The sequence below is a fragment of the Oenanthe melanoleuca genome, chromosome Z (assembly GCF_029582105.1).
Source record: "Oenanthe melanoleuca isolate GR-GAL-2019-014 chromosome Z, OMel1.0, whole genome shotgun sequence".
NCBI classification, from domain to species: Eukaryota; Metazoa; Chordata; class Aves; order Passeriformes; family Muscicapidae; genus Oenanthe; species Oenanthe melanoleuca.
In genome coordinates, this window is record NC_079362.1 from 56,321,813 (window position 1) to 56,339,319 (window position 17,507).

Genomic DNA, 17,507 nt, shown 5'->3' on the forward strand with positions numbered 1-17,507 from the left:
CCAGCACCACAGTGCAGTTGCAGTTCACCAGGATGATGCTCATGGTGCTCCCAGGCTGTGGGCACCATCCCTCCAATGCAGAGGGCTGTGGGGCTGTGCCCATTCTGTGTCTGTAGCTCCCTTCCCCGGGGGCGCTTGGGGACTGCACTGCCCCATCATGAGCTATGACCTGAGCCAGCTTCAGGTTCTGCTGGTCCTGTTCCTCTCTGTACCCAGGGAGTTATGGCTGTTAGCTTGCTTCTGGTATAATTGTATTTATTCAGGCCACTGAATAAGAGCTTTTTTGTGTTTTGGTAATGTTCTTGAATCCAAAGCAACATCAAACATATCACACAGAGTAACCTAGTCTTGCCAGGGAGCTTGAATATGCCATCAATGGCACTTCGGCAGCTTGAGGAACTCTTTTCAGGCTCTGCTGAACATTACTGTAACACAGACAACCCGATATCCACTTTAATCTGGATATGGCCTATGAATCCACTTTGAAACTCTTTTTAGAGTTTTCCTGCTATTTTCACAAAAATATAAAGTACTGGATATTGGTTGTATGGATGGATTTGCAGCACTTGCAAGTGCTGTCGTCACATTAGTTAACATGAAAATGATCTTGGAATTGTAACTTTACCTTTGTAAACATACTACTAGATTTTCAGCATTCAGTGCAGAAAAACTTGCAGTTTCCTAATCCTGCTTTGAGAACATCACTTATTTTTTTCATAGTTAATTTTATTCTTTTATAGGAAATAAATACATGAGATTATGCTTTGAGCCAGGACATCATACTGCTATAATATAGCGAAAAGACATTTCCTAATCACAAGAAAAATATTTTTAATACTGGTGAAGGGCAAGATGAACACATCCTCTCCTCACATCTATATAGGTAAGAAAAGATTTATTTGTAAAAGGAAATTAAATATAAAACTATGCCATACCAGTGCTAGTGTTTTGTTTTTATATTTATATTGTTGCTTAAGGATCATTTTTAGTCAAATGTTGTAGTCCTTTTTCAGTCTATTTCTAGTCTTATTAAGAGCTACTGCAATAGCAGTGATGAAATACTGCTAATACTAAACCAAACAACAATAACAATAAATCTATCAAAGAGTGCAGCATGTTTGCTTTTACGTTACCTGCCTTGGCTGAAGCTCTGTTCCCTTGAAATCACCACCAAAGTCTCACTGGCTTTTAAGAGAGATTATAATTTAGTTCCTGGTGATATATCTGCCCTATATAAAGCTGAGTCACAGCTGAGTTTTGTCCGTCAGCCAGCATCTGAAACAATTTTAAAGTTCTAGTGGCTTACTTCACTTCACTTACTTCACGTGGTATATTCAATATGTCCACAATTGGAAGTGGATGCGGTGGTTCTTTGTAATTTGTAAGACTCCATGTTTTCATAATTGTTCTCGCTGACTTTTGAAATCATCATGGAATTTGATGGCACTTCATCAGCAAAACCCAGGATATGTTGGAGAAACATGTGAGTAGGCATCCCAGGAAGGGGAATGAGGAAAGGAGCTCCAAGCTAAACCCCCAAAGGCTGTTGCAGGGTGGGCAGTGGAAGCAACAAGATCCAGAAACACAGGAAACAATATGCTCTTTATTGAAAGCAGAGGTATATATATGTTGAAAACTTTCCTGAAGAGAGAGATGTGATTCTTTCCTCTTGTCTGAACTAATGTTCCTGTCAACTTTTCCTTACTCTAGCTTCATCTCCTGATGTTTAATGGATTGCAGGAAGCAGGGTCTTGTTGCTCCCTCCATGGCATCCTCTCAAGACCACAGGCAGGCGACCTTGAGAGAAATTCAGAAAGTACATGGCCCATTGCAGTCAAATTCTTTGCAGCTCTGTAACTCATAACAAACCAAAAGTATAAATATGGGCTTTCCACTGCCTAGCTTGTACGGCAATTCCCAAAAATCGACTGATTTTTAGCTTGTGAGTTTTTCTTGTTCCATTTTGTTGTAATCTTTGTCTGATCCACTTATTGCTCTGGTTGTTGGGTGCTGATGATATTTATCAAGAGTGTGTAGAATGTAATGGACTAGATAAGTTATGAAAGAGAGACTGATTTTCTGAGAAATGCGAAGAGACGTACTTGTAGGGGAAGAAAGGGAAAGAGATATGTAAAATTTAGGAGGAAAAAAGGCCATTTCTCTAGATACAGAATCATAGAGAGAAGAGGAAACCAAGAAGCAGGTACTGAAGAAAAAAGGAAAGTATTTCAGCATGGTCTTCATAAGACAAAAAAATAAACTATAAGTTTAAATGTTAAATTTAAAATTAAAACAAAAAAAAATATTGATTTTCCCATATTTCTATAAAATATATATTTTAAAAGAAATTGAACTGACTGTCTAAGTAAGTACATTTCATTTTATACAGAGCACAGATTTATACCCTGAAAATGTGGGGTGAGATCAGTGTCTGGAGAAGAAGTACTTATTTTTGTACCAGGCTTCCTGTGGAGTAAAACTGTTTAACTATCATGAATAACAATGTAATAATGCTTTTGAAAATCACAACTTTAATGGCCATTTCTTTTTCATAAATAATTTCATAAGACTGGGAAGTTAGGTAAAGGAGTGCCACAAGAGGGACTCTTCCATACTGATTACATAAAGTCTTTTATGTATCCAAAATATCAATCTTCCTGACTTCAGAGATCCTCCAGCAGAGACAGCTCCCAGCACTCTTTCTCTTCAGCCTGTGCTCAGTTCAACATTTACCAAGTCAAATTCTTTCGTAGCAAATATTACATACATTGGTGTATGTTTACCAGTCTAATGCCAAGATACAGAAAAATATAATATTCAGTTTCTTTAGAAGTCAGTGTTTTTGACTGCAGGTACATTTGAATCTAAAAACAATTTACATAGATACCCTTTAAATCAAATAAACATACCTGTGCTGAGAAATTTATAGTCAGTAGATTCCACAAACAGAGGCAGTCTATCAGTTAAACTTGTAAAGAAGACATGAGCACTTTTCTAAGTTCTGTTGTCTTAAAAGTCTCAATAATTTGCAAGTTCACTTAGGAAGCTAATGTCCGTGCAGTGTATTAGCAGCGGAGATGCTGAGGAAGAGCAAAACTTTGCTTGCTGTCAAATTTTGTACAAATGTAATCACTAGGGAGACTCTAGCTGTCAGCCCAGCACAGGCATGTTGCTCTTGGTTAGGAATGCGTGAAACAACACGCTTAAGCTAGCAAAAATGTAAAAATGGCTAAGTCTGCTTTACTTGCCTTCTCTGTTAAGTGCTGAAAAAGACTGTTTGTAATATTTAAGTCATGTCTTGAGGATTCTAGAAATTATTATGTTAAGATATTTCACACTCAATAACTATTGCATCCTTTAAACCAGAGAATGAAAGAGATTCTAAATCAGACAATCCAGGATATGCTCCCACCTTCTTTACCGCATATATTTACATATGTAATTCCAACATGAACTTACACAGAAATATCTGTGGGAACACTCAGGAAGCTAGCCAACTTAATTTTTCAAATTTATCTGGATTTGCCCAACGTAATATGGGATTTGATGACAAGGAAATCTAAGGAAATGACCCACAGAATTCAGATACCTTTTGCTTTCACCTCTGTATTTTTTAAAAAACACAGTATCATAGCTAACATAATGTTAAAGCCATCAGCATTTCTGTTATTAAGGGTGGGGGGAAAGCCTTCTTTAAAATCCCAATCATTAGCACAGAAGATCTTCAAACTGCAGAAATGGGGAAATATTTCTGAAATTAACAAGGTTAAGATGAGTTTCTCATTATGAAAGTATGAAAGTGAATTATTTACTTTTAGCTCTAATGTAATCAATGCAATAAAGAATGAATATAAACAGTAGACAATGCAATAAAATAATACAATTTTGCCTTAATATTGCCTATTATTTTATTATCACAGAAAATCTGACATAAAATAAAGCCACCCAAGAAATGGAAGATAAAAGCAACCACTGATAAATCTTCCTGTAAAAGTCAGTAAAAAAGCCAAGAAAAAATACCTGTAGTGTCATAAAACCCAAAGCCCAAAATTATTAAAAAAATATGTATATGAACTAGCAATTAAAAGCTAAGGTTTTTGACATTATTAAAATTCCTTATGAGTCACAACTCTTATGACAAATTTAGTAGAAGACTGCAGAATTAAATATTTGAATAAAGTCTTATAATGAATCTGTATGTTATTAATTAACTGGTGAAGATAAACTCCAAGTAAAAGATTGCTATTATTAAAGAAGAATAGGAAGTCCTATTAAAAAAAAAACAACATGGATTTATGAGGAGCTGTCAGAGAGAGGACTAAGAGAACAGAACCTTAGCCAAATGAATGTTTAAGTAATTAAAGTCTTTAGATGTATCATTGTCTACTACCTAGAAAATGCAGTGTTTGGCATATAGTGGTTTAGAGAGTGCTTGATGGATACATAAGAGAAATATGTGGGGGTTTGTGTTTTTATATTAAATATATTAACTGCAATAATTTATGCATTCAGGGAGCATGTACTTAATTCAAAAAAACAAGTGTGGTCTTTTTCGAATCTGAGAGTAATGCATAAATACCAAACTCAAGTACTTTTCATCTAGCATTGGTCTACAGGAACAAAGCCTGGATCAATACAGAGGCTCTCTACTGCATCTTCAGAAACATTATAAAAAGTCCTGTACTTTATGAGGGTGGAAGAGATGGCAAAATTTGTGCTCATTGTCATGTCCACGACTGTTCTGTAGTGTTACTAGAAATAAAAGGTCTATACAAAATCTCTGGTTTATTTAGTATAAGAAATGGTTTTGCCACTGTCTGTACTGCCTCCTGGTCATGCAGTTTCAGTGCTCAGGAATGGAACAGCACACAGCATAAACTATGCTAACAAGAGGAATATTGCTGAGAGGTTACATGTTTACATTTTTAGAAGAAATAATATTTTTATAAAATTTTTACTGTTCTCTTTCAAGATTTTTAAAAGCAAGAGTGAAATAACATTTTAAAAAGGACAAATATTTTCAGATACAAAGGCAAGTCAAGGATAGTAAAACTTTGCTAATATATCTAATGTAAATACAGCACAAGAATTTTGCTGTTAGAAGGAATAATCCAAATGTATGTGTCAGAGCAAGTGACCTAATGAAAGTCTGAACATTAAATCAGACCGGGCACTCTGGCTTAGTAATTTTGACAAATTTCTATTTATGTTATAAGAAGATGAGAATACAACTCAAAGTAAGTGAACTCATTGGAAGCAGCAGTGCTTTGAAATCTCTCCTACTTGCCACCTGAATTTGGCCTTTTGAAAGAGCCTTTTCTATCCAGTTGGTACCTCTATTCGTCTGCCCTCCCTGATAACCATTCACTAGCTACATGTTAAAGCCCTACATAAGCTACATCTTGTAGCCCTACAAACTAATTTTTTGCATCAATTTCAGTACTCTGTCATGTCTGTTACCTGGTTGGAAAAGATTTTTTAAATGATCATTACTTGACTTTGGAATTAATGATATATTGAAATGATCAGAAATGGATCACATCCTGTTAAGAACTATCATGTGGACTGTTACATTGCAGGTTAAATACTCATTTGAAAGATTTATTTTAATAACCACATTTTTGTAATTTCTTTAAATGAAAGCTTAGATCTCATGGGAAATGATTTTGTTTCAATGTAAATATCATTACAGCACACCATCATGACTTAATCTAGTTTTGGTACATATGCTGTCATAGTTCATTTGTACGTGAAAAAGCAGTTTGGATTGAATCAGTGGGGATTCCAGCAGGGAAAGATGAGCTTTTACTCTGCCTTACAAGATTTTTGGCCTTGTTGCTCTAAGCACCGTAATTGAGACATTCTTGATAGGAATACATATTGCCAAATGCCTTTGTTGTACTTGTCCTTAATCAGTCATCAGCCTTCTTCCATTAAGCTCATCAGTCTACAGAACTGACTTTTTTTAATTCATGGCTAAAATTTTCAACAGGCAGAACAAAACCTGTAATTGTCTTTGATGAATGCTGTGTATTTTTGAGAATCTGGCTGTGCATTGTGACAGACAAGGACAGTAATGAGGACCTTTCTTTTTTGTTTGCCTAACTTTTAAATATTTCATTATTCTTTCAAAAATCTAGAGAAAGTTAAAGAGACAATGAAGGTGTTGCCTGGTGTTATTCCAATGACATTCACTTGAAGCAGGGAAACTTAAGGAAACTTTTAAGGAAAACTAGAACTGAATAAACTAGGGAATTCCAGAAAAAATAGAATATGAAAATAAAATAAAATAAAATTTAAAAAACCCCAAGCCCGCCCAGCCAACCAACCAAAACCCCCCAAACCAACAACAAAATAAACCACCCAATCCAAAATAAACAAAACAACCCAAACTATACATCTCATCCATGTGGAAGCAAATGAGTCCTATGCTCCCTTCCACATTATATTAGTATGGTGGAATGCTGGCTTCTCAGAAAATAGTCTCCAGAATTGCCACTTTTGTTGCTTCATTATAATTTTGCAGACTTACACAGTTGAAGATTGCTTGAATTTTATCTCTTTACCTGGATAGAATGGATGGCGATCATTATTGTGATGTGCTGGCTTCGAGATTTACCTTGTTGGTTGGTTATTGAGGTGGGGAGAAATTCATAATAAGAAAAGTGTCCTTCTGCTTGTGGTGGCAGCTGTTTGGAACCTGAGAAATGTGGATAAAGGCTCTGCCTGGCAAATTCCTTCCCTCTAATTCTTCCTTCTTCTTTGCAGGTGGGAGAAACAAGAACACTTTCTAATAATTCTTTCTTGAGCTTTGTATGATAATGAATATCCCTGTAAGAATAAAAAAAAATATTAAACACAAGTATAAATTCAGAAGAGGTAGAGTTTAGGGAGACATACTCACTAAGACCAGTGTTTCTCACAATGTATTTCAAAGGAGAAAAAAGAAAAAAGCAAAGCATCTTAATGAATCTTCCTTAGATTGAGAAAAGGACATAGCATTTGGGAAGACCTGAATGGATTCAGAAAGATATTCCACATGCTTGTCCTGAAATATGCTTTTAAAATTCTGAATGAGGTTGTTGTGCTGTCAGTAAAGAGCTAAAGATCTGAGAATGTATAACTAACTATTCTCCTAAAAATATAGGGCTGAATTACTGTACAGAAACAAAGAATTAATTGCTGAGTTCCTATGTTATTTTATGGACTTGCATTTTCTTTTTTTGTCTTTATTTTTTTTCTTTTCTTTTAAACTTTTTCCTATTGTTTCTTTGCTTTATGTTCTTCACAGTTTATGTCATGTATTTTTAATTGGCCCATTTTCTTCTGCTGCTTTTTCTTGTAGTCTTGCATTATCCTTCTATTCAAGAATACTTATTTGTACTTATTTTTGTGGTTTTGTTTCTCACTCATTTCTCTGTTCTCCATACTTACATTTGTTTTTCTGTTGATCAAAGAACAGTTTTGTATTTTGTCCTTCTAAACAACAAGTGAAACTATAGTTTTGAGGTTAGCATGTCAGTCCTCCAAATATGAGCAAAATTCAAAGCTTACCCTACATAGGCAAAAACTTATTACGAGAGAAGATTTACTATACGAATGAGCTTCAAAAGTTGCATTAAAAATTTATATATAGAACCAGACTACATTACATGATAGACTTACAGGGCCAGAACCCTAGTCCTGTCTTTGTTCACCACAGGTGAACACAGAGGACTGGAGAAATCCTGTGAAATATATGCTACATATATGAAGGATATATATAATATAGATTAGTATTTGTCTATGTATTGTTTCTTCCCCTTGTCTCTGGAAAGAGATACTGTTAAGGGAGGAAAAAATACTTTGAACAGCTCCATATGTAATCAATGGGTTACTCTTAACATGAGGCTAATGTGAGTGGAGTTCAGCAGATGCCTGCTGAGTCCACCTCTCAGTGTTTTCCATGCTCCTCAGATGATGGTATTGGGAATATACTCATTAATTTAGATGGCACAAACGTGAAAGGACAGCTGCTGGAACTCAGCTGAGAATTCATTGTAATCCTGACAAATTGAAGATACCATCTTCTAAAAAGTTGTGAAATCTTGTAAGGAAATGTATAAGTTACAGCACTTTGGAAGAAGTTATCCACCATGGGGTAAGTAAAGCCTTGCAGAGAAAGAGCAAATTCGTATTTTGCCTGTAGCCTTTTTCAATTTTATCTTCTCTTTCTATTCACAGGACACATGCTATTGACATTTGAAAGCGAGTGTAGTGTTCTAACACAATTCAGCTGTTTTGTTTGTAAATATTTTCAATTATTTTGAGGAAATGTCAAATGAAATCTTTATCAAAACCTCAATCAAAAGGAGGCTTCAAGTATAGGTATGCAGCCTGAAGAAAGTGACAAATGGCCCTGGTGGGGGTTTTTTTTGTTGCTGTTTTTCTTGCAGACTTGCAATAGATACACATAGACACAAAAAGTTTGATTCTCTGAATGCACTTACTGGTTTCAGATTCCCTGAATGCACTTACTGGTTTTAAAGGAGATTGCTTAAATTCATCAGCTCTATGTGTAGCAATAGTACATGATTCCTGAAGATGTACTTCCATTTGCTGTCTTTAGTAAGGAAATCTAAGTTGAATTTCATAATACCTGTGGTTTGTTGGTTTATTCCAGGTGTGTGGCTTCATCTGTGGCTTTCTGATTATAAATTGTCTCAGACATAACCTTACATTCTTACCTTTAATGCAGCCTGGGGTGATTTCTTTGTCATGCTTCATGTGATGGGTAGAAAGATACCGTTTTTAACTAGTGGCCTCTCAAAATAACCCTTGTAACAGCAGGACAAGCATACAATTTGTACAGTAGCAGCACCTTGGTAGGTCTTCCAGTCCTCAGGGACAATTACTTCAGGGAAGACATAAATTCAAGACCATTTTAATCTATGTAAGACTTTTGGTTTGGCCTACAATCTTTGAAATTAACAACCAAACCATATAAAATGTGCTTTTGTAAAGAAATACTTTCTAATAAACAGAGTAATTAAGTCTTGGTTGAAACAGATTTTGCTTTTATTGTAGGCAGAAAGTGTTCAGATTCCCAAATGAGATTGTGACAAATAGTAACCAACAGAACTGGCTGTTGAGAACAGCAGTGCAGTAACCCAGGAAATGATAAAATACAAGTTACTTTGTTTGGCAATGACATATGTAAGTAAACCATTTAGAGCTGCTAAACACGAAATACTTCTGAAGAGCCAAAAAGGGAAAGCGAAAATATGTCAAGGATTTATCTTACTGGATTTTTTATTTGTTTTGCTTTGTGTTTCCAGACAGATGCGGATTTAGTTGCGTAGAAGGATGACATTTAATAATTTTTCAGTTCCTACTATTTTTGCTTACTCTTTTGCAAAGCTCAGGGGCTAGTTAATTTTTAGGAAGCAAATTTAATTCCTTACAATAAATTTTGTTTCCTGCTCTTGTTTAACATATGTTCCAAAGCATCACACATGAAAACAGCGTATTTTTCAAAGAAAGATACTAGAAGTGGTTGTATCCATAAAAATCTACCTGTGGACTTGCAGTTCATTTTTATAGTAAATAGTGATTCTGCCAATACTAGTATTGTTTGAAGTTTAGTAAGAATGTTGGGTTTCTGTCCTTAGCAATTATATCCTCTCCTGAAGCTGCTTAGCATCCAGAACCTTCTAGGTAATTCACTGAAAATGGATCTTTTTACACCAGTATTCCAGTAACTGGTCTGAAAGGCCACTTAATGCTGCTTTATGGAGTCTTCTGTAACATACACAGATTTGAGAATATTGTGGCCAGTATTTCTTACCCTTACTGTTTTATGGGGTTTTCTGTAGGTTACTGAGAATTATTTTTCCCTCCATATTATTTAACGCTTGGTGCAGTGTGTTGGGTTGATGTGGCCAGAAATGTGCATTCTATCACCATCTGTTGAAGCCTGATGGAGCAGTGGCCCTTTTCTCCGTGGCATATATTATCTGCTGATGGGCCATCTTTAAAACCAGGTGGGGCAATCATCTTTATCTTTCCCACAACCCATCCTCCCTCCAGGAAGATATCATCTGCTAATGGGCCATTAAGTCCCACTTCGTGACTGATAAAATTACATCATCCCATTGGGAGATGCTCCAGCCAGGGGGAGGAGCCAAGCCTTTCCTACCTAGATAAAAACTGAGATTTTGGACAGAAAGATACTGCCTTTCCACTGGATTCCAGAGGAAAACCAGACTTTTCTACATCAACCCTGGACCTTCAGAGTAAAACTGCACCTTCTACAGGAGCACTGCTTCAGCTGAACCACATCTGCCACTGCAGGAGGATGCAGCCACCATTTAATGGGACTGCTACCAACACCCTGACTGACAGGGTGTCAGGCTGTATTCTGATTCCGTCAGGGTTGGGTTGTTCTTTGTAATATTGTATTTCTATTTTAATTTTCCTAGTAAAGAATTATTATTCCTAATTCCCATACCTTTGCCTGAGAGCCCCTTAATTTCAAATTTATAATAATAATTTGGAGGAAGGGGGTTTACATTCTCTATTTCAAAGAAAAGTTTCTGCCTTTATTGGCAGACCTGTTGTTCAAACCAGAACATGCAGAAGGTAGTATCTTACCAAGCTGACATTTTTTTACCTTGGTCTTCTGTCTGAACATCAAATATAAGCTTTTTTGCTTCTTAATAAAAAAATGCTCCTGTAAGGATGATTTATAATTGTTTTAACTTAGATACTTTGTGAACTGAAATAGATGCACAAGTGTCCTTTTCAGTTGTGTATCTAGAATAGCTTCAAAAATAAACTAAATTGATTCAACTTTATTTATTATAACAGATAGATTGGCTAAACCTCCCGATTGTGTTTATATTAAGGACAAAGTGAAATGTATGTTTTCTCAATCTGTAGTTCATGGTAAATGATACATTGTTAGGATTTAGGATTTTTCCTTCTGTTTCTTTCTCTTACGGAATTTTGTCTCACCTGTTGCTACAAAACCATTAATGCCAGATATTTAGGAGAGATGAATGAGATTTCCATGGGAAGGGTGTGGCTTGCTACTCTCTTAGCTGAGAGGTTTCTCTCGCAGGAGCAGAGATACACGAGTATTGGGCTGCGAAAAGGGGCCAGGCACAGCTCCTAGATCGATTTCCTCCTCTCTCGGCCCTGGACCAGGATGGTCGAGCTGCTGCTGCCGCCACTGGAGCCCAGCCCTGCCCTGCTTCTTGTTTGTGTGTGAGCCTTTGCTGGTGAGAGCAGCCACTGAACTGGGACCTTACTGGCACCCTGCCGCACTGAAAAAAAGGATCCTTTGCCATCTGCTGGGGTGCCTCAGGGCTCCCCTGCCAGGGAGCCGCTCCGTGCCGTGTTCGGAGCCGGGCTGCCTCTGTCCAGTTCCCCGCCACTGCTCCGGTGTTTCAGTGCCCTGCAGCCACACGCCCCTCGCCTGCCGGGATGCCCCGTGGTTCCAGCTACGCTGGGGAGCTCGGCTGCCTCTTGCTCGCTGCCCGGGTGAGCCCGCCCTGCGGTTCCAGCAGCCGCTCCGACGTTCCTGCTGCAGCTCCTTTCGCTATCGGAGGGCAGCGGGTCCGGCCGCACCGGGGGTTTGTGAAGGAATCCCCTTCCCGGCCGCGCCGCCGGCCGCGCCCGCCATGAGCCGTGAGGGAAGCGCGCGGGCCGCGCACAGCGCCCCCTGCCGGCCGGGAGGCACGGCAGCCCCGCCTGGCCGGGAGCCGGCAGCGCCCCCGCCGGCCGGGAGCCGGCAGCGCCCCCGCCGGCCGGGAGCGGAACTGCAGCCGGGGCGGCGCCGGGCCCGGAGCCGCCGGAGCCGCTGCCGGGCGGGACGCGCTGGGCTCGGGTGTCTGCCCTGGGACACACACGGAAAGAACCGGGACTGCTTTCCTCATCTCTTCGCCTGAAAGACCTGCATTTCTAAGGTACAATAATTCGGGGGGAAGGGGCCCATATTCTGCATTCCAAGGGACATTCCCATCTCCCTTGGCAGACACCTGTCTTTCCAGCCAAGACATATATAAGAGAAGCATTGGCTGAACATAACATTTGTTATGTGTATTAACTTAAAAAAGTTATTTTCTGAACCTAAGTTTAGGAAACCATTAATTTGATTTTAGCATTTGGTATTCTGGAAGAATATGTACAAAATGTACAATTTTCCAGGCTTCCTCCACCATGTATGTGCCAGATTTACTTTGGAGCCATTAGGCCAAAGAGCAGTAACAAAAAATGCCAGAAAACCCAAACTTATATGGAGTAGAATAAAACCCAAGTTAACAGGCTAGATAAGGTTGCTACTATAAGCAAATTAAGCTAAACTATACAGAAGATAACAAAGACATTTTCAGAACTTAAAACGGAATTTCACAATTTATGACACAAATAAGTATCAAAAAGATTAATGGAGCAGGCATTATGGAAAAAATCTGTGTTCAGAAATTTCTAGAAAAAATGAATCCCTCACAACCTCCCAACTTTTGTTCATTCCTTAAGTTTGATTTCCAAAGAACTAACATTCTAGTAAATGCAGAAAAATACTTTTATATAAGTTCAGTGATCACTGTGTATACTCTGTGGGTGTGGTTTTCGTAATGATTAAAAAAGAATGAACAGCAAGTAAGAATTAAATTTATGTTTTGTTTTGTTTTGCTTTGCTTTGCTTTGCTTTGTTCTGTTTTCAGCAGCTGTTCTCAATGTCCATATCAATAATACTGGGACAGGCTTGCCAGGAAAGTAGTCACAGCATCAAGCCTGACAGTTCAAGAAGTGTTTCAACAATGCTGCCAGGTATAGGTGTGACTCTTGAGGTGTCCTGTGCAGGACAGGACCAGGAGTTGGACTCAGTTATCCTGATGGATCCCTTCCAACTTGGCATGTTCTATGATTCTATGAATGCTAGGCCAAAAAGCAGTTCCGTATTCTTTGATGTAGAGTTTTACAAGATCTGCATTGTGACTTCACATCTGAACATGAGTTTAGGTGATGGGAGGCTTTAAGTACTCTCTCTTATATTCTCTATTATTCTAGTTGCAATTAACTATACTGTGTTATCATTGTAGTCCTGGGATTCTCCTGCTTTTTAAAAAATGTAGTTTACACTTATTTTCAGCAAGAATTTTTGAATTAGTTTACCTTTCTATCTTGGAATGAGATTTATATTTTGTCCTAACACAACCTGACTTACTTCAGTAAACTTAGGCCACAGAGGAATGTAGTCTATTTTTTAATGCATTTGTTTCAGTTTAATTCTTAATGGAGCATTGCTTTAGTGGATCTATGAATTGGTAAAAACCATAGAATCATAGAATATCCTGAGCTGGAAGGGGCCCACAAGATGTCACAATGATTACAGAGTCCAGTTCCTTACTCTGCACAAAACAACACCAAAAATCACACAGTGTGTGATCAAATGCTTCTGTCCAAATGTAAATGTATCTTAATCTCTGGCAGGTTTGGTGCTGTGACCACTTCCCTGAGAAGCCTGTTCCAGTGCCTGAACATCCCCTGGATGAAGAACCTTTACCTGATATCCAACCTAAGCCTCCCGTGACACAGCTTGGTGACATTTCCTTGCGTCCTGTCACTGCTCACCAGATGTAAGAGATCACTGCCTGCCCCTCCTCTTCCCCTCATGAGGAAGCTGTGATTGCAATGAGGTCTCCCCTCAGTCTCCTCCAGGCTGAACAGACCATGGCTCCTCACATGGCTCCCCTCCAGGCCCTTCACCATCTTCATGCCCTCCACTGGACACTCTCTAGTCCTGTCATTCTTACACTGCAGCAGTGACAGTCCCCTCCTGTGCCCCCAGGACATGGGTGGCCCTCCTGGCTGCCAGGGCACTGCTGGCCCATGTTCACCTTGCCATGGACCAGACCCCCAGGTCCTTTCCATGGCACTGCTCTCCAGCCTCCCCTTCCTGTCTGTCTGTACATCCAGGCCTGTCCCATCCCAGGTGAAAAACCTGGTCCATTCATATGGTAAACTTTATATGGTTAGTGATTGCCCAACCAACATCACATCATCAAACTTAAGTCTTAAGCTCAGCTATGAAAATGGGATTTAGAAATCTTGCAATTTATGCAGTTTGATTCTAAAATATTACTTTATCTGCCTAATACGTGAAAGCAGATAGTAAAAAAACCCTGTTACTTGCTGACTTCTTGGGAGAATTTTTTTGATATGAGGATATGAATTATGTGGCATAGGAGTTATATGAATAGTATATTAATTAATAAGAGGACATTTATTCTTGACAGCTACTTATTAAACAGGGGGAGACTGTTACTTGGCAGAGTGAAAGAATGCAGCATCCAGAAACATTCTGTTTTGTGGATGTTGGGACTTTCTGACTGAAAGATTAACATTTATAAGGACTTCTTTTATTATAATTATGTATTAGTAGTACATACTCCAATCCCTAGACCTTTATACTTGAATTACCTATGGAATTATTGAGTTTCATTGTTTATTCTTACTGTAAATAAACTATTTATTATGAAATAATACTTTAAAATAAACTGATTTCTCTGATATGCAGCACTCACACCATTCACATTCAACCACATTCCTATAAGGCCTATGTCTGAAACATACTGTAGTAGCATGTCAAATGCTCTATACAGAGAATACATCTCTCAGAGATATTAGATAGTCTCAGAGGGGACTCTGAAGAACACAAGACAATTTAAATTAGATCATTAGATCATACTCACCAGGGATGTTAAAAACAGCAAAACTTTGTTAGGTTGACTGTGAAGCAGTCTCTGATCTTAAACCTGAGAAGTGTTTCTGTTGTTTACCACAGGTGAATTTTTTTTGAACCTTTAACTGGGAGAATAATTAAGAAAATTGCTCAGGAAATGCTTGTGGATGAGGATGGTTCTAAGAATGGATTTAAGCACCCAGCTACAATCTGTTAATTTGATGTACGTGACTGTAAACTGTTTTCATATATTCTCAAGTTCTGTCTAAATTCTTCAGTCATCTCTATAGAAGTTATTAGCATAATTAGAATCTTTTTACCTTCCTTTTGAAGAGGAAGCATGAAACAACAACAAAAAAAGGTGATTTTGACATTTCAAAGCTCACAAATACAATCCCAGATACCCTTTGCAGGTCAGAACCGATTCCCTGCACAAACTCCCTTACGTCATTCATTTTCAAAGTTGTCTCAACCTTCCAGTCAATCTTTCTTCCTAAGTACAACAATGGACAAAAGTTTATTTTTTCTCTTGGGGAAATGCCTTGGGTTTATCATCTTACAGCAGGTCTTCATCACTTCAACTGTCTACTGTTTTTAGCTGCAAATCATGTGAATGTGATACAATCAAAGAAATGCTGGACTGGAATTTCCTCTGCTTAGATGAACTTGAGTGATTTATTTTGTGGCATTGCTGGTGTTGCTAAATTTCTCAAAAGCATGAGCATTACCTAGGTGGTTTCAGAAGTGTTGGTACTAATTAAGGGCAAAAATAATGATGCTTTATATGTTTATTCAGATTTATGGGACTAAAGACATGACACATATTTTTCATGTTTTTATTTTTCTGCTGAAATTTACAAAACAAATCTGTTTTTTAAAACAGATTTCTAGAATTAAAGAGTGTTTGTTGTAAATAAGTATATTGAAGATCTATTATTAATCATCTTTTAGAAGGCAGTCCTTTGCTCAGCTGATAGAGAACTAAATAGTTGTATAAATACTGTGAGAGCAGAAAGCAGTCTAGGAAATTCCATAGCCATTCCATACTAGAAGGTGCTTATGCAGTAACTACTTCAGGTCATAATTTAAAACATTTTTGGAAATCTAAAATCTTTTGAATTTATTAATATTTAACTATAGAAATGTGTCTTCTTTATTTAGTTTGGAGTAGTTCTTCCAAAATATCTGAGCAAGAGCAAATCCAGAAGTCGAGTATTTGTAACACAACAGGAAACATTAAAATACAGTTCTATTAAAATAAATCTCTGAAGAAATTAAGAATTTAAAATTAGCAAAAAAAAGTAAAAGTAAATATTAATGTTTTATCTGTCACTATGCAAACTGAAAATATCAGCATATTAAGACATGAACTAATCACAGACACATATTGCTAGAAGTACAAATTGCTATTGAAGTACAATAATATATTGGTGCATAAATGAACACATAGTCTTACAATAAATAATTTTAAAATTGGTATATATAGGTTATAATGTATTGGTGAGTCCCATAAATTAAATATCTGCTTTTCTGTACAGTCTCTATGTTGTTTTTTGGTTTTCTTCTTTTCTTTGCTTTTTTTCCTACCATTTTTAAATTATACCACATACAAGACAGAAATCAAGCACATGGTCTCTGTACAACAAATATGGTCAGAGTGAAGAATTATGCTAGGTTAAAGTACAGTAGTAATGTAATGAGACAAAAAAGCTTGGTAAAATCCTAGGTCTTGAAAGACAGATTTTCACAATTAGTTCCATTACTCAATCAAATAAGCAGTTTGAGAACAAATTTCCCACATTTTTATATGCTTGAGCAGAATCTGCAGAACAAATGTAATTGCAAAACGTGCTTGAAACCAAAATGCTACCAAGCTATTTAAAATATGAAATTATCAACAAATATACAATAATTTTTGATGGTATTATTATCTCTAATTACCTGTTCTTCTTAGCTAATTACTCTCTTTATACCATTTTTATTGTGGAACTATGATTGAGATTTGGCTTCTCTGTCTTCCCAGGTGTGCAACATTTTGCCAAATCAAACAAAACCCTTTTAAATATAAAATCAGTAACTCAGGATGTTTGCCTAATTTCCTAAGGCTTTTTACTGCACATAAATATATGTATACACCTTTGTGGTATTGACTCCTACATTGCTGTTAATTAAACAGCTTTTTAATACACATTGCTTCTCATTTGGGATAACCTCAAACCACAACTAACTTCATATCTTTCAACTGGATAATGTAATATTTAGCCAAATATTTATGGAAGAAAAATCTTACTAGAAATTTCATAATTTTCTGTTTTGTTTTTGTATCCATGCTTTGTTTAAACTGATTATAACCTGCCAAAGATTTTACAATATATTGCTATCTTTGCTGTTTTAGATCCCCTGCTAGAGTTGGAAATTCAGTGAAGAAAACCATTGGAAGTTTTTCAAAAGGAGTTTTATAGATATTGAACTCTTGATGGAAAGTCTGCAAGTGATCATCCAGTCTCTTCTACCTATGTATATAAAAATTAGTATTCTTAGATACTTAAAGTATTTAATACACTTTAATTTAATGCTAATAATGGTATCACAAAACTTGTGTTACGCTTTTGCAAAGTGTCATTATTACTTCTCTATAATAAACATTTCTAACATTATTATTAAATAATAAATAAATAAGAAATATAAAAATAAAAACTACCTTCCATTTGGTAGTGTCTTAACACAGATAATCAGTTACAGACTGCTGGCAAAAAGGGTAACAGCTGCTGCTTCAAAT